The sequence below is a fragment of the Bubalus kerabau genome, chromosome 2 (genome assembly GCF_029407905.1).
Source record: "Bubalus kerabau isolate K-KA32 ecotype Philippines breed swamp buffalo chromosome 2, PCC_UOA_SB_1v2, whole genome shotgun sequence".
In the NCBI taxonomy this organism is placed as follows: domain Eukaryota; kingdom Metazoa; phylum Chordata; class Mammalia; order Artiodactyla; family Bovidae; genus Bubalus; species Bubalus kerabau.
Window position 1 is genome coordinate 110,257,579 of NC_073625.1, and position 27,871 is coordinate 110,285,449.

The 27,871-nt window shown below is 39.7% G+C and overlaps 1 long non-coding RNA gene across 1 annotated transcript in view; it reads left to right on the forward strand.

The window, feature by feature from the left end:
• LOC129644846 (uncharacterized) overlaps positions 1-27,109 on the forward strand; it is a 35,847-nt gene extending 8,738 nt beyond the window's left edge. Inside the window, exons 2-5 of the long non-coding RNA XR_008711015.1 lie at positions 18,940-19,088; positions 19,839-19,889; positions 25,577-25,652; positions 25,861-27,109. This is a non-coding gene — a long non-coding RNA (uncharacterized LOC129644846). The remainder of the gene's footprint in view (positions 1-18,939; positions 19,089-19,838; positions 19,890-25,576; positions 25,653-25,860) is intronic.
• The last annotated feature ends 762 nt before the right edge of the window (positions 27,110-27,871 follow it).

The following is a 27,871-nucleotide window of genomic DNA, read 5'->3' on the forward strand; positions in this document are numbered from 1 at the left end:
TAAATAGACATTTCTCCAAAGGAAATATACAGCTGACAAACATGCACATGAAAAGATGCTCAATGTCACTAATTATTAGAGAAATGCAAATCAAAACTATAATGCACCACACTCACGTCTGATGGCTATCATCAGAAAGTCTACAAATGATAAATGCTGGGGAGGGTGTAGAGAAAAGAGAATCCTCCTACACTGTTGATGGGAATGTAAATTAGTACAACCCCTGTGGAGAACAGTATGGAGGTTTCTTAAGTTAAAAATAGAGCTACCATATTATCTAGTAGTCCTACTGCTGGGCATATACTCAGAAAAGACAAAAATTCTAAAGCAAAAAGATACAGGCACCCCAATGATTATAGCAGCGCTATTTACAATAGCCAAGACAGGGCAGCAACTTAAATGTCCATCAACAGATGAATGGATAAAGAAGTACTATATATACATATAGACACAATGGACTATTAGTCATAAAAAAGAATGAAATAATGCCAATTGCAGCAAAATGGAAGAACTTAAAGCTTATAATTCTAAGTAAAATTCAGACAGAGAAAGACAAATATTATAGATATCACCTATACATGGAATCTAAAAATAATACAAATGAATCTATTTACAAAACAGAAGCAAACTCACAGTCATAGAAAACAAACTTCTGGTTGCCAAAAAGGAAAGAGAGGGAGGGGGATAATTTGGGAATATGGGATTAACAGATACACAATGCCATATATAAAAATAAATAAGCAACAAGGTATAACATAGGAAAATGGGCATCCCTGGTGGCTCAGCTGGTAAATAATCCACCTGCAATGCAGGAAAGCTGGGTTTGATCCCTGGGTTGGAAATATCCCCTGGAGAAGGGAAAGGCCACCCACTCCAGTATTCTGGCCTGGAGAATTCCATGGACTATAAAGTCCATGGGGTCGCAAAGAGTCAGACACTACTGAAAGACTTTGAAAAAAAATAAATAAAACAGGAAGCAATATTCAATATCTTATAATAACCTATAATGAAAAATAATCTGAAAAAAATTGTATATGTAACTGAATCATTTTGTTATACACCTGAAACTAACATAGTATTGTACATCAACTATACTTTGATTTTTTTAAAAAAGGATGGAAGCCTAAACACTAATGAATTAAGATACAGCTTAAGAAGTTTGACAAGGAAAATAGGGAAAGGGAAAGGGAAGTCGCTCAGTCGTATCTGACTCTTCGCAACCCCGTGGACTGCAGCCTACCAGGCTCCGTCCATGGGATTTTCCAGACAAGAGTACTGGAGTATCCAAAGAAATTAGAAGAAATAAGATAATAGAAGGGTAAAATTAATAAAATATTAAACAAACATATAGAGAAGATAAACTCAGTCAAAAGTTGGTACCTTGAGAAGTTTCATTAAATTAACTAGACTAGTGAGACTAATCAAAAATTAAAATGAGAGAAGGAAAGCTCTCAAGTAATGTCAGAATAAAAAAGGAGAGACATCACTATAGATGCTGCAGACATTTAAAAATAAGAATAATGAATAATTTTATACCAATAAATGTGAAAACTTGGAAGAAATTAACAAATTCCTAGAAAATATATAACTTATCAACTCTTGCTCAAAAATAAAGAGAAAAACTGAATAATCTCATATTGAAATGTTGTTGTTGAATCACACAAAGACACCGGGATCCTTGGCCCCTGGAGGAGAAGAATTCAATCCAGGGCCAGAGACGAGGCTTGATCGCTCAGAGCTTTTGTGTAATAAAGTTTTATTAAAGTATAAAGGAGATAGAGAAAGCTTCTGACATAGGCATCAGAAGGGGGCAGAAGAATACCCCCCTGCTAGTCTTCAGCGGGATGTTATATAGTCACTAGCAGTCTGTTAATGAAAGAAAGGACTGTCTTCAAATTCAGAATGGCACCAGGCCCCTCACCCATAAGATGCATTTTGGGATAATCTTGGCACCAAATGGTTTATCCTGGGCCATAAAATGATTAACTTGAATCTTGAAGAAGGGCAGACCACCATACAAATAGTTTCATTTACATAGATTAGGGGAACAACATCTGAGTATAACATACTGGTTTGTCAAGTAGGTTCTGAGCCAAGAGGCAGAACCGACTTGAAGACAGAGTTTGGGGGCATAGTACATTAGCATAGCTTAAGACAAACATTTCCATAAGAAAAAGGCATTGGTTATCTTTAGGTTTGAGAACAGTTAACTTCAGGTGAAACCAGGTGTCTTTATGGCAACACAGTATTTGAAGAGAAACCTCCTTTTAAATTTGTATAGAGAAGGAAAAAATATCATTAGTTTGTTTCCTTCTGCCGCTTAAGACAGATAAAAATGTCTGACACTTGCAGGCTATTTCCTCCGTTTGGAGACCCCTGGCCTTCCTGCCTGTTACCCTCTCAATATGAATAAGGTAATTAAAGTAATAGTTTAAAATCTTCCTACGAATACATCTTCAGATCCAGACAATTTTAACAGTACTTTTTATCATATATTCAGGAAATTTAAAATTCCAATCTTTTGCAAACTATGAGAATACAGGAAACACTCCTCAACTTATTTTATGATCCTAGTATTATACTGAATATCAAATATTGGCAAATACAATGAGAGAAAGGAAAAGGGTCCAACTTTCATCATCTCAAGAGATGCAAATGCATGTTAGCAATCAAGTCCAGTGAAATATGAAAAGGATAATACATCACACCAATTGGATTTATTTTAGGAATATAAGATTGGGTTATCTGAAAAATAGTGCTATTTACTACATTAAGAGATGAAAGGAGGAAAAAAATTATACAACCATTTCATTAAGTTCCTATGAAACCAAGGCTTTGAGAAAGCTGGTTCCCACTCTTGGAGAACAGTAAACTCAGCATGAAGAACTATAGGGTAGGACTACTTTTAATGGCACTAGACTGCTTAAGGTAAGAAAATTACATGCTTAAATTCCTAAATTCTGGGCTCAAGGCATGAAACTCAGATGCTTTCTAAGAGTGTACTAAAATAACCTCTAAGATTTAGGGTTGAAAAAGATGCATTTCAGAAATAAGGTCTGTAACCTCAATAATCTCATTTCTTCCTGTGTCATTTATATAGTTATGATTTTAACTAGATTTCTGTTTTTTTTCCTTTTCCTTTACTATTTTATTTAGACGTGATAGTGGCAGGTAACTTTATAGTCAGTCCACAGACTGAATAATATCAAGACAGAAGAACAACCCATTGAACTTAAATCTGGAAAACGTAACTAATATTAGACTTTGGGTTGTCTTCTAAAATGGAAGAGAAGAATTGGGTTATTTTTCAAATGTAAGGAAGATACACACATTATGTATTTTTTAAGTATTGTTTTTTCCATCACTAAGTAATGTCCTACTCTTTGAGACCTCATGGACTGCAGCCCACCAGGACTCCCTGTCTCTCACTATCTCCTGGTGTTTGCCCAAGTTATGTCCACTGAACGAGACAACTGGATGACAACTGGGTGAGTTTGAGCAAGCTCAGGGAAATGGTGAAGGACAGGGAAACCTGGAGTGTTGCAGTCCATGGGGTCCCAAAGAGTCAGACATGACTGAGTGAATGAACGACAGTGTCCATTGAGTCCGAGATGATACCTAACCATCTCATCCTCTGCTGCCCTCTTCTCCTTCTGGATTAATAGCTGGCTAGGAATTCCAGGGGTCCCGTTGCTAGATCCTTATCTATTCCTGAACTGGCTGTGGCTTACTGCCACCTGATAGTACCTCAATTAAAGTTCAGCTATTGGGAATGGTTTTAAATATGTGCTGTGCTGTGCTTAATCGCTCCATCATGTCTGACTCTAAGATGCCATGAACTGTAGCATGCTAGGCTCCTCTGTCCATGGGGATTCTAGTTTTTAAGTATGTGCTGTGCTGTGCTGTGCTTAGTCACTCCATCATGTCTGACTCTGAGATGCCATGAACTGTAGCATGCTAGGCTCCTCTGTCCATGAGGATTCTAGTTTTTAAGTGTGTGCTGTGCTGTGCTGTGCTTAGTCACTCCATCATGTCTGACTCTGAGATGCCATGAACTGTAGCATGGTAGGCTCCTCTGTCCATGAGGATTCTAGTTTTTAAGTATGTGCTGTGCTGTGCTGTGCTTAGTCACTCCATCATGTCTGACTCTGAGATGCCATGAACTGTAGCACGCTAGGCTCCTCTGTCCATGGGGATTCTAGTTTTTAAGTATGTGCTGTGCTGTGCTGTACTTAGTCGCTCCATCATGTCTGACTCTGAGATGCCATGAACTGTAGTGCACTAGGCTCCTCTGTCCATGGGGATTCTAGTTTTTAAGTATGTGCTGTGCTGTGCTTAGTCACTCAGTCGTGTCTGACTCTGTGACACCATGGACTGTAGCCCACCAAGCACCTCTGTCCATGGGTATTCTCCAGGCAAGAATACTGGAGTGGCTTGCCATGTCTTCCCCCAGGGGATCTTCCCAACCCAAAGATCGAACCCAGGTCTCCTGCATTGTGGGCGGATTCTTTGCCATCTGAGCCACCAGGGAAGTGCAAGAATACTGGAGTGGGTAGCCTATCTCTTCTCCAGGGGAACTTCCCCACCCAGGAATTGAACCAATGTCTCCTAAATTGCAGGCGGATTCTTTACTAACTGAGCTACCAGGGAAGCCCGTTTTTAAGTGTAAACATAAAGAAAAATGTGTGGGCAGATGTTGGGTATCAGAAGGGATAGACTCAAATGTTTTGATTGTTAACATTTTTTGACTGTTAAGCGTCAAGACCCTCTTCCAGTGTTCATAGAATTCCCTGAAGTTTGATTCTCAATGGGCAGCAGAACACACTCTCCACTGCAGAAGCCAGAAGTGCTTCCCCGCCTCCCAGCCACCAGCGTGTAGTCAGGGCAGCCCGTACGGCTTCCAGTACACGGTGCCTGCAGCAGTGGTACCAGGAACTGTCCAGTGAGTCCTCGCTGGATTCTTCCTGCAGTGTCATTTTGGCTACCTAGCTTCCATGGGCTGTGGCTTCTTTTCTGATCCTTTAGACTTCCCATCTTTTCCACGAGTTACCCAACATCCTAGACTTTCTCTGCTTTAATTAATCACCATCCATTTCTGTTGCTTGCCACAAAGAGCACTGTCTTTAGGATTAAAGTGTTCTGAGGTTTTTTCCTTTCTAGAAGGGCGTTAGAGATACTAACATACTTCAAATGGGGAAGGTCGTTCTTGATGACAGCCATCAGAGATCTTTCTAGGCTAGTACTCAAAAGATATGAAGAAACAAGCCATGACAAGAACCAGATATTTCAAAAAGATGGCCTCTGGTCTGGTAACATACATATCAGTATGTGGATTGATATACTCAGTTGGGTATACATTTCAGATTTAATTTCATCTATATTTATGGCATACTTACTATATGCTACGGAGAAGGCAATGGCACCCCAGTCCAGTACTCTTGCCTGGAAAATCCCATAGGCGGAGGAGCCTGGTGGGCTGCAGTCCATGGGGTCGCAAAGAGTTGGACACGACCGAGCGACTTGACTTTCACTTTTCACTTTCACGCATTGGAGAAGGAAATGGCAACCCACTCCAGTGTTATTGCCTGGAGAATCCCAGGGACGGAGGAGCCTGGTTGGCTGCCGTCTATGGGGTCGCACAGAGTTGGACACGACTGAAGCGACTTAGCAGCAGCAGCAACTATATGCTAGGCACCATGTTATGTATTTCAGTGTATGTAGTCTCATATAAATCCTTACAAAAAAAAACCGTATGAGATACATGGTTTTACTCATGTTTTCAACTGAAGAAAACTGAGATTCAGAGATGCTTTGAACTGCTTTGTCAAGATCACTCAACTCTTTTAAGTAGTAAAAACCACATAGTAAAACCCAACCTTTCGGACTCAAAGGCCACTGTTCTTTCCACTAGACCTTGATATCTCTATTTGAATTAGCAACCTGATTAACTATCGGAACTGATAATACTTCTGCTACTTTTTAATATTAAAAAATTGTTGATTTAGATGTTATACTGTCTTCTGAATCTGTTCATGAATATTCTCCCTTAAAAGATATAGACTTACATAATTAAATGGATACATCCTGCTTAAAAATTAATCTAAACTTTTATAATTAATGAGCTTGAAGGAATCAATAATATCTGGATTTTGTGCACCATTAATAATAAAATCAGAAGTAACCCATAAAAATAGAATTCAAATTAAAAAACAGTGAGGCACACTGATGTTTATAGTAACACAATAAGGAAAAAGTTAGATGGCCTAAAAAATATTTTAATTCTAATAAATTGGTTCATAGCTTTAATACCATTTTAGAAAAATTAACATGGATTTACTCATTATTACCAAAACCCACGTGTTAATACTCTATAATTCTAAAGGAAAGGCCCAGTATTAGAGACCTTTCTTGTGCCCTATTTCAGATCTTTTCCGCCCTTCTACCTCTCATTCCAGCCTTTGCTGAAGGCTTAGCTCAGCTTCTCACTGAATAACCTGACAGTGACGTGCTTCAGAGTGGCCTCTACCAAGTACCCCTCCCTGCTCAGGAGCTTCTCCGACACTGTTGCCTGGGACGCTGGCAGGAATCTGGTAGCACAGGGATGTCCACACTTACAGGGACACTTCTTGACCAATGTGGGATGGAGTCAGTGGATAATCCTTCTCCCTTGCATACAAGCTACAGTTCTCAGTTCGAAAGCTCCTCAGAAGGTGCTGGCGTGATCAATAGTAACCAGCTGACAATGAACACAACCTAACTGGCTTTTCCTCCCTCCCTTTTCACTCCCTCATCAATTAACCCTCTCTTCTGAAATTACTTTTTAAATAAGCCAACTCCAAATATGCCTTTGACTCAAAACAAATATTCATGGGAACCCAGGCTAAGAGACCTACTCTAAAGTAAATTTTATATATCTATAATATGGCTCTTACTAAGATTCTACTGTAGCTTTTTAAATAACCAGGTGTTTTTATATTATACATCAAATTTCTGGAAATAGTACACTTCTTCTTGTCCTATGGGTCTTGGCAGGTTTCTATCATGTGCCTTTTTGATATCTAGAGTCAAATATGGCAAATGCAAATGTAGAGTTTGCATTTGAACTTCTAAATGACAAAAGGTTTGCTCAGTTTCAACTCTGCTTTATTTTTTAGTAATTTTTAGAAAGTCACTTAGTTCATGGGGTCGCAAAGAGTCGGACGCGACTGAGTGTCTGAACTGAACTGAACTAACCTCTCTACGCTTCAACTATATCCTTTATAAAAATGATTTTATTTCCTACTTCATGGTTATCATAAGGATTCAATGAGGTAACATATGTGAAAATGCCTATTATAGGGACTTCCCTGGTGGCTCAGATGGTAAAGAATCTGCCAGCAAAGCAAGAGACCCAGGTTTGATCCCTGGGTTGGGAAGATCCTCTGGAGAAGAGAATGGCAACCCACTTCAGTATTCTTACCTGGAGAATCCCATGGACAGAGGAACCTGGAAGGCTACATACAGTCCATGGGGTCACAGAGTCGGACGCAACTGAGTGACTAACACTACTACTACCGCTAGGGACTGGCAGATAATTGGCCTGGCAAGTAATGTTATCTGCCGTTCTTGTTATCATTAGTGTAGATCACTGACTCTATTTGAAAATCTGCCATCATGGGGATAAAATATCCATTTTGTGGAGTTTGTATTTTCACCAAAAACTTTTTGCAGCCATAAGCAAATATTTGAATTCATTTAGTGTTTGGAATCAAGATATATCCATAGAACAAACTGAGCAAACTTGTGTATGATCTTTGAAAGGAGAAACTTCAAGGCTTATTTGCTTTAACAAACACTTTTGTCTCAGAACCAACCCTACCCTGTCCTTCCCCCACTACTAAAAGTGCAGAACTTCCATGCAGTCCCTCACCAATTTAACAGGCATGGAAAAATCCAGGCATAACTGTTGAGTGTAAAATAAAAATTATAGCATGTTAAATGCATAGCAACAGTAGTATGAGGTTAAAAAAAATAGCTGGGTTAATACATTGGCTAACTGGCCCGAAATTCCAGAGGTCCTGTTGCTAGATCCATATCTATTCCTGTCCTCGCTGTGGTTTAGTGCCACTTGGTGGTACCTCAAGCTAAAGCTCAGCTATTGGAAATGTTTCTTGGGTCCTGTATTGATTGGTACTTCCAGGACAGTCTTGCTGATTCCAGGAACAATGAATTGGCACTTGTTTCATCAGTTTGATGCAAGAATGCTGGGCCATAACATACAAAGACACACCCTCTGCTTTCTAAGACAGAACTACTTGCCATCTAACCTTCTTTGTGAAATAACTTCTTTACTGATCTCTGAACCTTGACCTTGGTCACAGATTTCTACCAAACTGCTTTTAAGGAATTAGGTTTTCAGTACAATCTTTTAAAATATGTTTTATGTGGAATATATTATTTTAAAATAGCATTATAGTATGTAATGTAATAAAAGGACAACAGTCTATTTATCTTAGAGAAGAGATTCTAATTGTAATATTTCTTAATAGAACATATAAAGATATATTTTATTAGTGATGACAGTCTATCAATACATCTGTATCATTGGTAAGAGAGAGAAGAGGCTTAAGTTTCAGTAGATTGGGTTGCCAATTAAAGCCATAACAACTGTGAGGGACTGAAATATATTACTACAGAAATTAACTGAGTCAACTTTAGGTATGTCAAATCAAAGAGGAGAAAAATTCCTCTTAGAAATAATCCTATCTGGAGGGTGAAAGAAAGACTAGACAACTATTTTAACTTGTAAAGATTGTAAAGTATAATTTAAATACAACTGAAAATGCAGATACTGACTTTGCAAAGGTCTGAATTTCAGATAATAATAAAACCCCCAGTACATTCTTCAGTATTCTGCAGCCAGCAATTAAAAGGTAGGTGATAATAATGTATTAGATATCACTGCTAACATTTACCCAATCAAAAAACCAGTCTCCATCCTTTCCTTTTGATCCTTTCACAGTAAACCACTAGGATTAGTGACACTAGTTAAAGTGAAGAGGGAAAGAGGAGGAAAGAAATCACGTACTTGCCACCCATTAAAAAGGTGCTATTTGTTAACAGTTGCTCACTGCTTTGGGAGGAAATTTTTCACGTCTCTGATTCTGTTGTCATGGCAATGGCAATGGAGATCTCTATCTTCCCAGCACTGCAATTCCATATAGCAACGGTTCTCTAAAGTGGGAGACAACTCAGGGATAAAAAGCACTGGGTAGGAGGAGAAGGCAATGGCACCCCACTCCAGTACACTTGCCTGGAAAATCCCATGGATGGAGGAGCCTGGTGGGCTGCAGTCCATGGGGTCGCTAGGAGTCGGACACGACTGAGTGACTTCACTTTCTCTTTTCACTTTCATGCATTGGAGAAGGAAATGGCAACCCACTCCAGTCTTTCTTGCCTGGAGAATCCCAGGGGCGGGGGAGCCTGGTGTGCTGCCATCTCTGGGGTCGCACAGAGTTGGACACGACTGAAGTGACTTAGCATAGCATAGCATAGGAGGAGTGATCATTGTTGAGCCTCTGCTGGGGTGCAGGGCGTTTTGCATTGTCTCGTTTAATCCTGACAGCAATACTACTGGGAAGTATCTTCCATTTACAAAGGCGGAAACTGAGGTCCCTAAGGCACCTTAACCAAGACTACGTAAGCTGTGAAGTTGGAATTCAGATGTTCTGACCTTAGAGCACACACTATATTACAGTTCTTCTAGACCAAAGAAGTAAATAGTCTAACTTTTAACCCTAGGTCCTCAGCAAGAGGATGTGCAGGATGGTTCTACATACACAATTTACTCCTCAGCACAACTCAGGAAGAAGATGAATTATGTTCATCACAAAAAGGTGAAGTGACATATACAGGGAATGTAATTCCTGTTTGTAGAAATAATGGGGAATTGACACGTCTGTCTGACTATAAATTCCATCTTCTATCCACTCTCCCACTCTACCTATTATAACACGAAGTGGTGACAACATGTAGTGTGAAACCAGCCTATTAAAAATAAACCATGTATAAAACAGATGCAGAAGTACCAGCGTACTGTCCTATATTTATCTACAGCATAAGTGTTTAATATCATCCAGATCCTGGCTCTCAAACTGCTAAGCAATTTTGTATATTCTGAGACTATATGGGATTCAGAGATACTTCTGGCTATGTCAAAGTAACCAGTGCTAACGCATTCTGCTCTCTATCACCAATGGAGCCAAGCAAAATTGTGTAGCTATAAAAAGATCTGATCTACTTGAATCTCGTTTATGCTATCTGGGGATATAAAGAAACTGATACCAAAATAAATGTTCATACTTCTGAGAAAGGCTTAGTTTGCATAATCAGAAGTCCCCCAGGTGACCATGCAGGAGTTGCTATCTGTTGATGGCTGCTCTCTCAGAGGAAACATACAAGAAAACATGAATAGAAACACTGATGGTTATTCATGGCCAGCACAATGCCACAGTCGAATGAGAGATCTGATTAAGACTGAGGCCACAGACTAACCCTTATCTGAAAAATCACACTCATATAGCAAAAGTTTTATTAGAAATCCAGAGTATTAGATTTAACTACATAAACTCAGTAGTTCACCCCCTATCAAAAGTTCAAAACTAAGAATACCAAATTTAAAAACCATTTGCCATGTCAGACGGTAAAGAGCCTGCACACAATGCGGGAGGCCTGAGTTCAATCCCTGGGTCCAGAAGATCCCCTGGAGATGGAAATGGCAACCCACTCCAGTATGCTTGCCTGGAAAATCCCAAGGACTGAGGAGCCTGGCGGCTACATATAGTCTGTAGGATCACAAAGAGTCGGACACAACTGAGCGACTACACTTTTACTTTCCCCTTGTCACTTTCATAGATTCAGCTTGCCTCATCTTCCTAGGTAACCGTGCCACAAAGAATTGTAATATATCTAAGCATGGTTGTTTCAATCTTTCAAGAAGTGAAAGGTAAATCAGTTAGGTAAAGGAGAACCTAATTAGGCACTTTTCTTGGTGTTTCTTATATCTCATTGAACTCTCCCAATATTGAGATATACAGAGTATTTTTGTATTAGAAAATAACCATCAATTACTCTCAAATTACATTTTTGAGAAGCTGTGACCCAGTTTGGGAGACTTCAGTTCAGTTCAGTTGCTCAGTCATGTCCAACTTCTTGCGACCCCAAGAGACTCTCAAGAATCTTCTCCAACACCACACTTCAAAAGCATTAATTCTTTGGTGCTCAGCATTCTTTATAGTCCAACTCTCACATCCATACATGACTATTGGAAAGACCAAAGCTTTGACTAGATGGACCTTTGTTGGCAAAGGAATGTCTCTGATTTTTAATATGCTGTCTAGGTTGGTCATAGCTTTTCTTCTAAGGAGTAAGCGCCTTTTAATTTCATGGCTGCAGTCACCATCTGCAGTGATTTTGGAGCCCAGAAAAATAAAGTCTCTCACTGTTTCAATTGTTTCCCCATCTATTTGCCATGAAATGATGGGACTGGATCCCATGATCTTCATTTTTTGAATGTTGAACTTTAAGCCAACTTTTTCACTCTCCACTTTAACTTTCATCAAGAGGCTCTTTAGTTCTTCTTCACTTTCTGCCATAAGGGTGGTGTCATCTGAATATCTGAGGTTATTGATATTTCTCCCAGCAATCTTGATTCCAGCTTGTGCTTCATCCAGCCCATTTCTCATGATGTACTCTGCATACAAGTTAAATAATGTATTATTTATTGTTAATAATATATTATAGAAGGATGACAATATACAGCCTTGATGTACTCCTTTCCCAATTTGGAACCAGTCTGTTGTTCCATGTCCAGTTCTAACTGTTGCTTCCTGACCTGCATACAGATTTCTCAGGAGGCAGGTCAGGTGGTCTGGTATTCCCATCTCTTGAAGAATTTTCCACAGTTTGTTGTGATCCACACAGTCAAAGGCTTTGGCATAGTCAACAAAGCAGAAGTAGATGTTTTTCTGGAACTCTCCCACTTTTTTGATGATCCAACAGATGTTGGCAATTTGATCTCTGTTTCCTCTGCCTTTTCTAAATCCAGCTTGAACATCTGGAAGATCACAGTTCACGTACTGTTGAAGCCTGGCTTGAGAGCCTTAGATGTCACATTAAATCCTTCCCTCATGGCTCCCAGTAAGTAAGCTAGAGTCACCCCAGGTCAGAAAATATGAATTTTTTTAAAAGCCTCATTGAGGCTTAATTCATCTATCACATTATTCACCAATTTAAGGTGTACAACTCAATGATATTTAGTATAGTCACAAAGTTGTACAACCATCACCACTGTAATTTTAGAACATTTTCATCACCCCAAAGACACTCCATATTTATCTGCAGTCACTCTCCAATTCCAGTGCATAGGTAACCACTAATATACTGTCTCTATCCATTTTTCTACTCTGGACATTTCGTATACACAGAATCATACAGTCTGTGGTTTTCTATGACAGTTTTCTTTCACTTAATAGTTTGTTTCAGGGCTCATCCATGTTCTAATATGTATCAGAACTTTATTCCTCTTATGAAATCGTTGTATGGATATACAATATTTTGTTTATCCATTCTTTGGTTGATGGATATGTGAACTGTTTCCATGTTAGGCTATTACTAATAATGCTTCCATGACCACTCATGTACAAGGTTTTGTGTTTTGGTAGTAGAGTTGCTGGGTCATATAGCAAACTCTGTGTTTAACATTTTGAGGAACTGCCAGACTGTTTATACAAACAAAGTAGCTATACCATTTTACACTCTCCCTAACAGTGTTTAAAGTTTCCAGTTTCCTTACATACTAACCAACATTTATTATCATCTCATTGATTATTCTTACCTCTTTGATTATAGTTCCTAGTAGGTATGAGGTGGTATTTTCTTGTGGTTTTAACACGTGTTTTCCTGATTCTTAATGGTGCTGAGCATCTTAACGTATTTATTGGCTAGTTGTGTATCTTCTTCAGAGAAATGTTTATTCAAGTCCTTAGCCTGTTTTTAAATTGTGTTACATTTCATTTTGAGCCTTTTTCTCTTGCTGAGCTGCAGGAGTCCTTTATATATTCTGAATACTAGACCCTTATCAGATAAATTATTTGCAAGCACATCCTCCCATTCTATGGATTGTCTTTTCAGTCTTTTGATAGTGTCCTTTGATGTACAAATATTTTTGTTTTGATGTAATCCAGTTTACCTGCTTTTGCTTTTTTTTTTAATTAATTTTATTTTATTTTTAAACTTTACATAATTGTATTAGTTTTGCCAAACATCAAAATGAATCCGCCACAGGTATACATGTGTTCCCCACCCTGAACCCTCCTCCCTCCTCCCTCCCCATACCATCCCTCTGGGTCGTCCCAGTGCACTAGCCCCAAGCATCCAGTATCCTGCATCGAACCTGGACTGGCAACTCGTTTCATATATGATATTTTACATGTTTCAATGCCATTCTCCCAAACGCTTTTGCTTTTGTTGCCTGCACTTTTGGTGTCATATTTAAGAAACCATTCCCTAACAAGGTCATAATAATGCAGACTAATTTTCTTTCTGAGAGTTTTACACTTTTAACTTTCTGTCTTTGATCCATTTTCAGTTAATTTTTGCATGTGCTACAGGTAAAGATCCAACTTCATTCTTTGGTGTATGAATATCCAGTTGCTTCAGTGACCCCTATTGAGACTATTCTTTACCATTGAATATTCTGGCATCTTTGTCAAAAATAAACTGACCTTAAATGTACAGATCTATTTGGGGAGTCTCAATTATATTCCACTGGATAGGTCTATTTTCACACCATAACCGCACTGTCTTGATTCCTGTAGCTTTATATTAAGTTTTGAAATCAGGAAGTATGAGTCTTCCAACTTTTTTTTCAAGATAATTCTAGTTCTCCTGGGATTTCTATGTGAATTTTAGAGTCAGCTTGACAATGTATACAAGAAAAAAAAAAAAAGAGCTGGAATTTTGATAGGGACTGTATGACTCTCCAGGTCAATTTATGGAGTATGGTTCTCTCAACAATATTAAGGTTTTGGATCCACAAACACAAGATGTACTTCCATTTATTTAGATCCTTTTTAATTCAGGAAATACAAATCTTAAGACAGGAATCATAAATAAGAGAATCTAGGAGAATATCCAGAGAAAAAGAAAAGCTGTCTATAAACTTTCCAGTTCTATAAAGCTGGGCTCTATTTAGTGTGTGTGTGTTCCATGGGATTCCTTTGTTTCCTTATAGGAAATCTGCTATGCTTAATTGAACTTGAATGGATTTCTGCTCCTTGTGATCAAATAAATGCTTCTGGGCCAAGGCATTATCAAAGACTTTGAAAAGTTCAATAACTGTCTGAAATCAGAGCACTCATAAATGGCCGAGTTCGGATTTGAACTCAGGTCCAGCTGACTCCAAAGTCCATGTTCTTCCTATTGCCATCCTTTATGAGTCCTTGGAATTAACCATTTGCCAATGCAATGGCACCCCACTCCAGTACTCTTGCCTGGAAAATCCCATGGACGGAGGAGCCTGGTGGGCTGCAGTCCATTGGGTCGCTAAGAGTCGGACACGACTGAGCGACTTCACTTTCATGCCTTAGAGAAGGAAATGGAAACCCACTCCAGTGTTCTTGCCTGGAGAATCCCAGGGACGGGGGAGCCTGGTGGGCTGCTGTCTATGGGGTCACACAGAGTCGGACACGACTGAAGTGGCTTAGCAGCTTAGCAGCAATGTACCTTTAAGAGTTAGACCAAACTGTAGACCTACTAAGTAACTACTTTTCAAATCACACATTTTGCCTTCTTGAGAAATTTTTCTTAAGTGGTATTTCTAATTTTACATTTGACGTCTAACTGTACTTATTCTTTTCCTTCAACTGTAACCCGTAGAAGTTTCCCTTTTTAAGATTTTACTATATGCTTAGTGGTTGAAGCTTTGATTCTTCACACTCAGAGAATTATAGGAGAAACTGCTGCTTTATTCTTGAATTATTATGCTTCTATTAATATATCCCAACATCATGTTGTCTTTTAATAATAGCATGATTCCACAGTACCTCTTATCTTGCTCCAAAAAAATTATGGACATTTGCAAACCACAGCTTTATTCCAATCAATATGACAGTGTGGGGGAAAAAAAGTAAACACTAGCCACACAATTTCAGCAGACAGATTTTCTTCTCTTCTTTCTTCATAACAGTGGGAAGTCTTCTCCACTAACAAATAATGCTAAAGAGACAAAGCCCAGAGAGGAGGGGCAGGGACTGGAGATGGTGTATTTTTAGTCATTTTGATTAAATTATGGAGATGTGAAGTTGATAATTTATTGAAGGGGAGCAGGGAAGTCTATGTAAATGTTTGCAGATGAATAATTAATGTGACTTTCCGACATCACTAGGCCTTTAATTAAAGCCACTGTGAAATAAAGCAAGAACCAAAGAGCACATTATTATAGCAGATAATTGTAACTTTCTTATCCGAAGTAACATTTGAGAGTCCTTGCCTAATTTGCATCTTTAAAGGAAGATAGACCCTACCTAGGGTGACAGTTGTTTTTAATAGCCCAGTGTAACTACTTCCCTGTAGACCAAAAATCTATTAATATATTAATGAAGCTCCTCCTTCAAAAATTTTTCCAAAAAGTTTTGGGTTTTATTTATTGGTTTACTTTTTTAACTGTTGGATTGATTTCATTTTAGGGTAGCATATTGGTGCCTCTCCACACTTAGAAAGTACAATAAATATCCAATTTCTTTTAGTATTAAGCATTAAATGTGCTGTTCCATCTGCTATTTACAACATCTGGTTAAACATCTGACTGCCTATGGGGGGCATTCCTCATCTCTTTCATTTATTAGTCTTCACTGTGTCTTTCTTACTTTTCATTCTCATAGTCCCACTTTATGGTCTGTTTTTACTCTGCTCCCTTTTATTCTCCTTCTTCTGTCTCTTTCACTACTGCTTTTGTCTTATCTTTCCCATTTACCTCTGCTTCCCCTCACAGTCTTATCCTTTACTTCTTTTCCCTCTGCAGTTTATTGCTTCTTGTTCTCACATATTCATTTTCCCAGTCTGCCTCTTCCTGCTCTATTGGATTTCCATTCTCCTTTTCATGACCGTCATACCTAGATGAACACTGACTCCATAAGAGCTAGGTGGTTTCCCACCAGCTCCAGAGGCAACACTCCTTCAGTAGAGAATGTTACAAACGCTAAGTAGATTCTTTACTGACTGAGCTACAAGGGAAGCCCAAGTATATACTAAATATATATAATGAACTATACCATGCCATACAGTTACTTCTTTTAAAAATCTACTTTCTGATACACTTTGGGTTTTGAGTCAAGACTTCCAGTCCTGATTTTTAACATTTATAAACTGTACACCTTTGGGAAAATTGCTTTACCTCAACTCAAGGAGCCTCAATTTCCTCATTTATAAAAAGGAAATTGTTTGGGCTCTCTAAAGTTCTGTTAGTTTTATAAAGCTGTACTTATCCACAGGCATTTGCTGGCTGTCCACATAAACCTATGTCTGGTAGAATTTTAGGCAACAAGGAAGATATCTGGGGGCAAGAAGACTCCCTTTGTAACATTTCTTGAATCTGTACTGTAAGGTAAGCACTGAACACAGAGACCAGGGAAGAAAAAGGAGAGAGTTTGAAGTCACAGTCCTCAGAACATCCAAGATGTGCGATGCTCCAATCAGAGAAATTATTAAGCCTGACTTCCTGTTTCCTTCTACGTTATGGGTTCTTCATATAGAGTTTAGAGAAATTTCCTGCTTCCTCATATTCAGTACCGATACAGCACAACTGAGATTGACTGTGTAAATACTTACCACTTATAATTATTTATGTGAGCTGCTCACTTTGTTTATTTGAATCTCTTAATTAAAATTTAGAGGCTCGTCAAAGAATTAAAACAATATCTCACATGCTAGTAAAGTACTGCTCAAAATTCTCCAAGCCAGGCTTCAACAGTATGTGAACCATGAACTTCCATATGTTCAAGCTGGATTTAGAAAAGGCAGAGGAACCGGAGATCAAATTGGCAACATCCATTGGATCATCGAAAAAGCAAGAGAGTTCCAGAAAAACATCTACTTCTGCTTTAGTGACTATGCCAAAGACTTTGACTGTGTGGATCACAATACACTGTGGAAAATTCTGAAAGAGATGGGAATACCAGACCACCTGACCTGCCTCCTCAGAAATCTGTATGCAGGTCAGGAAGTAATAGTTAGAACTGGACATGGAACAACAGACTGGTTCCAAATTGGGAAAGGAGTACGTCAAGGCTGTATATTGTCACCCTGCTTATTTAACTTATATGCAGAGTACATCATGAGAAATGCTGGGCTGGAGGAAGCACAAGCTGGAATCAAGATTGCCGGGAAAAATATCAATAACCTCAGATATTCAGATGACACCACCCTTATGGCAGAAAGTGAAGAAGAACTAAAGAGCCTCTTGATGAAAGAGTGAAAGAGGAAAGTGCAAAAGTTAGCTTGAAGCTCAACATTCAGAAAACTAAGATCATGGCATCCAGTCCCATCACTTCATGGTGAATAGATGGGGAAACAGTAGAAACGAGAGACTTTATTTTGGGGGGCTCCAAAATCACTACAGATGGTGACTGCAGCCATGAAATTAAAAGACACTTGCTACTTAAAAGTTATGACCAACCTAGAAAGCATATTAAAAAGCGGAGACATTACTTTGCCAACAAAGGTCCATCTAGTCAAAGCTATGGTTTTTCTAGTAGTCATTTATGGATGTGAGAGTTGGATTATAAAGAAAGCTGAGCGCCAAAGAATTGATGCTTTTGAACTGTGGTATTGGAGAAGACTCTTGAGAGTCCCTTGGACAGAAAGGAGATCCAACCAGTCCATTCTAAAGGAAATCAGTCCTGAATATTCATTGGAAGGGCTGATGCTGAAGCTGAAACCCCAATACTTTGGCCACCTGATGTGATGAACTGACTCATTTGAAAAGACTCTGATGCTGGGAAAGATTGAAGGTGGGAGGGAAAGGGGACAACAGAGGATGAGATGGTTGGATGGTATCACCATCTTGATGGACATGAGTTTGAGTAAACTCTGGAAGTTGGCGATAGACTGGGAGGCCTGGCAGGGTGCAGTCCATGGGGTCGCAAAGAGTTGGACACGACTGAGTGACTGAACTAAACTGACTAAATATGTTATAATAAAAATTAATGGGGTTCAGGATGGGGAGCACATGTATAACTGTGGCAGATTCGTTTTGATGTTTGGCAAAACTAATACAGTGTTTGAGGTTTAAAAATAAAATTAAATTAAAAAAAATTACTGGAAAGAAATAATGGCAGGGTGAAAGTAAGATGAGGTGTCAGATTAGGACAGATAATATATGCCAGAAGAGCCCTCAGACTTACTATGGGTCAGCCACAGATTTGACTCTGAGCTTCCTGACAGGTAATGTAAAGAGAAACATGATCAGTTAGAAGGTCCAGGGTTCTTACAATGTAAACAAAACAGCGGTTTAGGAGCAGCATAACTATTCCAGGTGCCAAAAACAAAGAAAAGTTTCTTCTAGGAGTACTAATACAGAAAATAATGTATAATGTATTAAATCTCATAACCTCAACATCATCCTTACAGTTAATACAATAATATGTTTTATGGATTATGTCTATACTATACTATTCTTCAACAGATAATACTTCAATGCCAAATTTCACTGCTTATCATATGTCCTTAATTTTCATGAAGCACAGTAGTGATCATGCTCATCATTTAACATTTCAATGTAATTGATATCATTTTAAGTTTTATTGTTCAGAAGATAAAATTCTGTTCATCTATGTTTAGTCTTCAGAGTTTGTATGTTCAAATATTTATAACCATAGAAAATTAATTTTACTGAAATCCTAGGAGAAGGATCTGGAAGACATGATAAACTTTCACGGAAAATGTCAATTTAGCATGCCTCTGTGACCCAAACTTCAAAAACAAGTGGGGTTCTCAAAGGTAAACAAACAGAACTATCCTGCCTCGAGGGGGTATAAAAAGAAGAGTACCAGGTAAGGATAACACAGCTTCAAAATAAATTGTTAGAATTGTGTTTTAAGATAAAACTATAATCACGAAGTCTCAACTGACAATTTAAACACAAATGTAGCACTATAAATTGTGGATTATTTTTCTAATTTCTTTTTTTTGTGTGTGTGTGTGTGTGTAATAAAGTTTTATTAAAGTATAAAGGAGATAGAGAAAGCTTTTGACATAGGCATCAGAAGGGGGCAGAAAGAGTACCCCTCTAATTTCTTGAGTTAACTTCATGGACTATTTCTCTATTGTTTATTCCCATTTCCCTTCCTAGTCTTCCTGGGAATAAGTGATCTAACTGATCTATAGGATAAGCACTCTTATCACAAAAGTTTTACATATACATATATATATATAGCCTTTGCCTGGGAGGCTATAATAAAACACCATACACAGACACAAAGGACAAATGTATGGACACCATCGGGGGGAAAGGGGTGGGATGGATTGGGAGATTGGGATTGACATATATATGCAATTATGTAAAAAATAGATAACCAATGAGAACCTACTGTATCACACACGGAACTCTACTCAATGCTCTTTGGTGACCTAAATGGGAAGTAAATCCAAAAAAGAGGGTATACATGTAAATACATTAGCTGATTCAAGTCTGCTGTATAGCAGAAACTAATACAACATTGTAAAGCAACTATACTCCAATTAATTTTTTTAAAAAACATAGATTAGGTGGCTTATAAACAACAGAAATTTATTTCTTCCAGGCCTGGAGGTTGGGAAGTCAGAGACCAAGGTGTCAGCAGATTCAGTGTCTGGTGAGAGCCCCTTCCTTGTAGACTGTCATCTCTCACTATCTGTCCTCATGTTGTGGATGAGGCAAGAGATCTCTTCTGGGGCCTCTCTTATAAGGGCACTAATCCCATTCACTAGGGCTTCCTTCACAACCTGATCATCTCCCAAAGATCCCATCTCCTAACACCATCACCTTGGGAATTAAGGTTTTAACCTATGCATTTTGGAGGAACATAAACATTCAATCCACTGCATACATACATATGTACATATATATATATATATATGCACATACATATATGTGTGTGTGTATGTATTATTTGTTTAACCAGTAAGTCCTGTCTGACTCTTGTGACCCCATGGACTGTAGCCCACTAGGCTCCTCTATCCATGGGATTTCCCAAGAAGGAATATTGGAGTGGGTTGCCATTTCCTTCTCCAGGTGTATGTGTTTATACTATATTTTGAGATTATTAACAAACACCAGGAACTTTTAATATCAATACTCAGAGTCTTGTCCTCCACAATAACTTGAGGTTCAGTAACAGTTTCTGTTTCCTTTCGCCTCCCGGAAATTTTACTAGTTATGATAGAATGTCCAAATTTCTTCTCCACATCAGAGGTTGCTTTTAGGGGTCTGACATCATTTGAGGTGAGGACACATCCCTAACACCAGCAAACAAATGTACCTGTGAGCTCCTTCAGTGCAGGCTTTATGGCTTATTCAACTCTGTGTCTCTGGTGCCTAGCTAACAGTGCCTGGCACAAACAATGGGACCAAAATAAGGGTTAATCTGAACTGAATATGTAAATAATTTATCATGATAAGTAGAACTACCAAGGGTATTTATTCATGTCAGCTAATCAACAAGATTGCTTCCAAGAGAGAAATCAAATTAAGATCAGAAGATATACTAGATACAATAGGGAAAATGCTCTGAAGACATTTTCAAGGATAGCTTCATAAAGCTGAAGTATTCTTGTAAAATGCCTCAGGTAGATGCGTCAGGGACAGCATGTGGCATGATTACAGTGGCCCAGCTAATGCTATAAAGAGTTTAATATGGGTCCTGAGAAGAGGGGGCAGAGGCAGCAAAACTTTTTCATTTTTTCAAATCTTCACATGAAAACTGGAAGGGCAACTAGATAGCAAAGTCCAAAACCCAAGAACATTTATTTGAAAGTTGAATGACAAGATACTGCTTACAAACCACAAAACACAAATGGGTGTGTAGGTGACCCATTAATAGCCACAAAACTTGTATGGTACTGGTGTCTGTTTTATGGGGAAAACAAAGGCATCTTCTGATGGATTTGACAACAGAACCCCTTTATCAGTCAGATCCTTCAGGAAGGAGAAGCTGTTACAGAGTCAGGAGTGCAAGGAAAGGGCAGAACAATGAGGAGAAATAGATGGGAGTGCAATCAAAATCGAGCCAAATATGAGAAAAGGAGTAAGAATTTCTGGACCAAAATAGTATAGGTAAACAAAGCGAGAAAACCCTGGAATGCAAGCCACCATATTTTTAACACCACACAAAAGACAAAGTTCTGTAAAATTAAACAAACAAACAAAGACTCTTCCCCAAATCCTCTTCATTCTAAAGGTTCAAGAAATTTTCACATTAAAATGAACTAAGGAAGAGTATCAAAGTCAAAACAAACAGAATTATTTGAAAAAGCAAGGATCTGAATCAATCTCTCTCTCTCTCTCTCTCTCTCACACACACACACACATACACACACACACTTCAGATTGTGGCTCATGCCTAGATCAGAGATACCCTCTCCCTTACACTAGGAACCATGAACTATTACAGATCTATTGCAAGGAGAATATGCACATCATTTTTCCAAGAACAGAACCAATGAACCACGTAGATCTATGCAGCTCAGAATTAGAGAGAGCGAAAGCCATCATAGGGCAGCTCTGCCTGACTCAGTATTATCCAAGTGGTACACGTGACCTTCTTGTCAACCTAGACAATGCATATTCATTCTTCAAGTCTCAGGTTACTTCCCCAAGGCAGTAAGAAATTGTAAAGTGTCTACATACAAGCTGACAAGCTAGCTTATTACTATTTAATGGTGCTGGCAGAAGACATGAGATGTCTAGATCAAAGACAGAGGACTTCATGGCGACAGAAGTGGTAGCCAAAGCTTCCTGTGTGCTGGGTCCTTGGGTCCTCCAAGGCTCACAGGGATGGCACAGGACAGTCTGGACAGTCGTCCACATATGCAGTGGGCTGCATCACAGGAGAGGGGCACTGCACTTGGAGACTCGCCACTTTTACATTGAGTAGGCAGCAAGCCTATTTTTTGTCTCGGGAAACATTCCCTTATGCTCAAGATTGCCTGCTGCAAACCCAACCCTGAGGAAAGGTTCAGGAAAAGGGAGCTCAGAGCCTTGTATTCTTGGCATATCCAGCAAGAGCACACAGCGATGCTCTGGGGCCATTGAAGATTGCTTCATAAACATCTTTATTTTTTACTTATATCTTACTGTGTTCTAACTATCCATGTATATGTCTTTTTTTCCAAGTACACTTTGAGCTCATTAAGGACAGGAACTACATGTTTACATATTTTATATCTAGCAACTACCTAAGTGCGATGTTTAGTACTTAAAAAGGAGTCACCAAATGAGCAATGGATGTATTAAATTAAATCTACCATGGTTAAACGGACATCTCTCTCAAGCACTCATCTTGGTGAGAAAGCACCTCTTGCTGGGCATACTTGCCCCCAAGGCGTTAACTGGCCTGCTCCTCATGGCCCAGGCTCTTGGGCATATATGTGCCACTAGGACAAATGGACATATAGATGGTTTTCACTTCATAAAAGGAAACACAACTTTTATTGATGATAATAAAGTCCAGAAACTCCAAGGACTCTCCGGAGAAAGGGACTAGATAAATCAGATTTCCTGGCCCTGTATGAAATTCTTCCTTCCCTTTGGGTCTCCTTGCAGATGACTGATGCCCTAGTCACGTTTCCCTCTAGGTTGTAAAGTTGTGCTACTTTATATTTCCAAGCTACCCAATGTGTCTTTTCTTTATGTCCAGGAGCAGAGCTGGGAAAGGCTGGACATTCAGGCCTTTATTAAATGCCAGGGCATATAATAGGGAAACAGAGAAAGTGGCATCAACCTTGATGGGCTATAAATTTGTGTCACACAGGCCCCATTTCATCTCCTGGGGCCTTAGGTAAGGCAGACAGCTGTGGAGTTCCTGCTTTTTAATTCCCTGAGCTTCACTCCTTCTGATCACACCATACCCTCCTCTGGACCAGGAGTCCCACTTGCATCAAACACTGTTTTGTCAAAAAGTCTGTTTTTCCACAATTTAGAGGCCTCTACTTTGTCACATTGCCATCTGTGTGACGCTTCCACATTTAAGGGTGACCGTACACATTTTGTCTTAGCTTGAGCTGCGGTGACAGAGTACCTCAGGGACTCCCCTGGCAGTCCATGGATAGGACTCCATGCTGCTTCTTTAGGGAGCAGGGGTTCGATCCCTGGTTGAGGAATTAAGATCTCACAAGCTGAGCAGTGCAGCCAAATATGTGCACTATGTGACTCAAACAAAAGACATTTATTTTCTCACAGCTCTGGAGGCTGGAAGCCTAAAATCAGGTGCCAGTGCAGCTGAGCTCCCACGAGAGCTCCCTTCCTGGCCTGTAGACAGCTGCCTTCTTGTTTTATGTTCACAGGGCCTTTCTTCCATGGGTGCTCATAGAGAGATACTCCTCTTCTTCCAAGGGCATTAATCCCATCATGAGGGCCTCACTTTTATGGCCTAATCCAAAACCAATTATCGCCTAAAGGCCCCTTCAAATACCATCACATTAGTGGTTAAGGCTTCAACATAGGAATTGTGGAGGAACACACTCAGTCCGTACCACACCTGAATAAACCAGGATAATCTCCCATTTTACAGTCAGCAGATTAGCAAACTTAATTCCACCTGCATCATAATTCTTCCTTTTAAAAATATTTATTTATTTTTGGCTGCGCTGGGTCTTCGTTGCTGTGCGACTCTTTCTCTAGTTGCAACACATGCGGGCCCCTCTCTAGCTGCAACACATGCGGGCCCCTCTCTAGCTGCAACACATGCGGGCCCCTCTCTAGCTGCAACACATGCGGGCCCCTCTCTAGCTGCAACACATGCGGGCCCCTCTCTAGCTGCAACACATGCGGGCCCCTCTCTAGCTGCAGTGCCCTGGCTTCTCACTGCAGGGGCTTCTTGTTGCAGAGCACAGGCTCTAGTGTGTGGGCTTCAGTAGTGGCAGCTGCAGGCTCCACAGCACAGGCGCAATGGTTGTGGCACACGGGCTTAGGTGCTCCATGGCATGTGGGATATTCCTGGACCAGGGACTGAACCCCTGTCTCCTGCATTGGCAGGCAGATTCTTTACCACTGGGCCGCATATAAACTAACATTCACAGGCTTGGGGGTTGGGATATATACATATTTGGGGGGAACCCAATGGTTTTCTCAAAAAAAAGTAACTAGTAAGTAGCTGACAGGAGCTAGAAAATATTAGAGGTATGCATTGCCACTACTTCTGGTATTTACTTTCCAGAAAAAAATTCACTGTAATTACTGGGGTCTCTCTGCTCCAAGGTGATGGAGTGATTTATCTGGTAGGTAATTTGGGGAGAATAAATTAGGCATGCTTGACCTGGAGCCTGTCTCTTTTGGGGGGTATGAGGTATCTATAGGAAAAACTCATATCACAGCTCCTTTAGGGACTTTGTTCTGCTGGGAGCAAGCACTGACTGGAAGGCTGCAGGTGAGGCTTACTAAGCCTGGGCTCCCCTTCATAGAGGATAAAGGGGAAACTGCCAGTCCTGTGCTCAGCATCAGCAGACCCACCTGGCAAAGAGACCTGAAGCCAAATCCTGCAATTTGGCTTCTATTGGCGATAATGGTGATATTTTGGCCCCATCTTTTGTCTTATTTGGCTGCTACTTTCGTCGTATTGGGCTTCCCTTGTGGCTCAGCTGGTAAAGAATCCACCTGCAATGTGGGAGACCTGGGTTTGATCCCTGGGTTGGGAAGATCCCCTGGAGAAGGGAAAGGCTACCCACTCCAGTATTCTGGCCTAGAGAATTCCATGGACTGTATAGTCTATGGGGTCACAAAGAGTCGGACACGACTGAGCGACTTTCACTTTCACTTTACTCGTCTTATTTATTAAACTTCAGAATTCAGGTGAGAAAGACAAGTACCTTTATTGATACTCTATCATAGACCTCAAGAGGAAGCACTTAATTCATAAGACGCTATTTATTTCCCCAGGATGTCTCATTTCTCCATAAGTGATTATTTTCTGAGAATAGAACTTATTGCGGGAAATACTTTAGTAGCACAATGATGAAGAGGCCAGGTGTCATGTTATATTACCTAAATGCAAACACTGGCCCCACCATTTAAATGTTGTGTGATACTTAGCAAGGCACTTAGCCTCTTTGAGCCTCCGTTTACACCTGTAAACAGGAACACTAAAGCCTGATGCTTCTCAGAGTTGTTGTGAGTAGTAAGTCAGACAATGGAACATGTCTTACATGAAACACATGGAGCAGTGCCTCATTCCCTGTACGCATTCAGTGCATTATGGCGTATACATATTTGTATCTCAAACCTTTCTTTTAGTGAAACGGGGTTTTCTGAAGCTAGGATATGTCTTATTTGACTTTATATTCCCAGGAAAAGCACGGAGCCTACCACAGAGCAGAACTTAACACATGAATATATGAAATGATGAATAAAATTGAAAACTAAGGTGAGAGAAATGTTCTAACATATAGCACAATTAGTCTACTAAGCTTAACAGCTAATACTAGAGATAAATTTCCACTTAGCCAGAAAGTCAACAGAATATGTGGTTTTTAAATTAATTGCAAATGCATTTTGTCCAGTTTTGCATTGAAAACTGTCTTTCAAGAATAATCCCAAAGTATTTTACTATTGCCTGGTGCAATCAATTTCAGCTGAAGCTGAAACTCCAATACTTTGGCCACCTGATGCAAAGAACTGACTCATTGGAAAAGACCCTGATTCTGGGAAAGATTGAAGGCAGGAGGAGAAGGGGACAACAGAGGATGAGATCGTTGGATGGCATCACCGACTCGATGGACATGAATTTGAGTAAGCTCTGCAAGTTGGTGATGGACAGGGAAGCCTGGTGTGCTGCAGTCCATGGGGTCGCCAACTGACGTGACTGAGTGACTGAACTGAACTGAACTGAGGCAATCATGAGTCACTCCTGCCCTCTAGTGGAAAAAGTAATGTAATGCACATGAAGGCCATATTCGTATCAGCTAACTGACTCATTCTCTTAAAAAATAAAACAATTTTTTATTCAATATTTTTCTAAATACCCATCATTTGATTTCAAATTTTGTATTAATATCTACAGTAGAAAACTTATTTGTATTTGTAATTTAGTCCATCTGGGAAGTCAGTCATATTAAGTATTTTGTTTTACTTTTTAAAAATTTGCACCAAGTATAATAAATACATTTCAAAATAAATAGTCATGTGAAAATTGAAACAAAAAGCCACAAGTGAAGAATGCCATTTAGAAGTATAACAAGTCACTCAAGAGCACTTCTAGTCTGTTATTACTTAAATACTCATGATTAATCTCTCCAGTTTCTAACCTCAATTTTCAAACCAGTTCCATATCACTGAAGCTCTGCAGAGGAGACACAAATAGCCTCAAATTTAGTCCAGATTTTTTCTGGGCATCTAGAATGTGCAAAAGTTAGGAAAGAGAAAAAGTTGGTGGAGTATACCAAAATGAAAAGGATATAGTCTCTACATGTAAAGAGAGAAGTACATATACACATACACCACTAAACTGGAAAGAAATCTACCGGAATACTATTCTGTTGGTGGTACAAACTCAAAGACATGAAAGTAAGGGAAAACTTTGCCCTGAAATCTTCCTAAAGTAAGTAGTAAATGAATAAGCTCTTGAAAGACAGATAAATCTTCAATAAAAATATACAAGGGAAAAGTTACCTCAGGTGGAAGGAAAAAATGAACTAATAAACATTAATGGAAAAGCACAGATTGAATTTTGGAAAAGATGACTAGTCAGGCATGGATGCAATGGCAGATATATTCAGAAATGAAATCAGAAACATGAGCTAGTTACAAATCATGCAAGCTGTGAATGCCCTCCAAGAAATTTGTACTTCTCATCTATCTCCAAGAACAGTTAGTGAAAAAATTAAGAGGTCACAATAAGACTCACATTTTTAGAAAAAAAAAATTTTTACTATAATTCAGAAGATAAAAAAGAGAAAGTCTAAAGCTAAGGAGATCAGTTTTAAGGCCACTGCTAGAGTCCAGGCCAAAGACTCTGGACTCCAGTTGGAATAACGGCAATAGAGAAAGAGACACTGACACAAGATGCTTCAGGAAAAGTGCAATCAAGACGGCAGGGCAAGAGGACATGGAAGTCACCCCCACAAAGAACACGTCGAAACTACATCAACAGGTGGAACAATTCCGACTGCAAACTGGCAGAAGGACTCCTATACAACCAAATCTGTAAGAAAGATACACATGTAATTGGGTAGGACAGAAGAAGAGATGAGTCAGGACCTGTACCCCCAGGAGGGGTCTCAGAGGAAAAGGGAGATCGGATGGGCAGAGACTCACCCCAAGGAGTGAGTGGGTTGAGCCACAGACTGGGTATCCCAGTCCTGGGGTCCTGTGTGAAGGAGCCAAGCCCCCTTGGCTGGCCAGAGAACTGTTGGGACAGAAAGAGAGGCTGGAGAAGCCTAGGCTCTACCTGTGAAGAGTGTGCACAGGATGACTTGGCAAGAGAGGTCCGCTCCAGCAGGTGATGGGCTTCCCACCTCCACCTCCAGCCCCAGCCTGAACTGACGGAACGCTCCTGCCCTGCTCACTTCACGTCACAGTGCAGCACTGGGCCTGAGGCAGCCAGAACTGGGGGAGAAAAACTCAACCTTGGGACTCAGAGGAGGC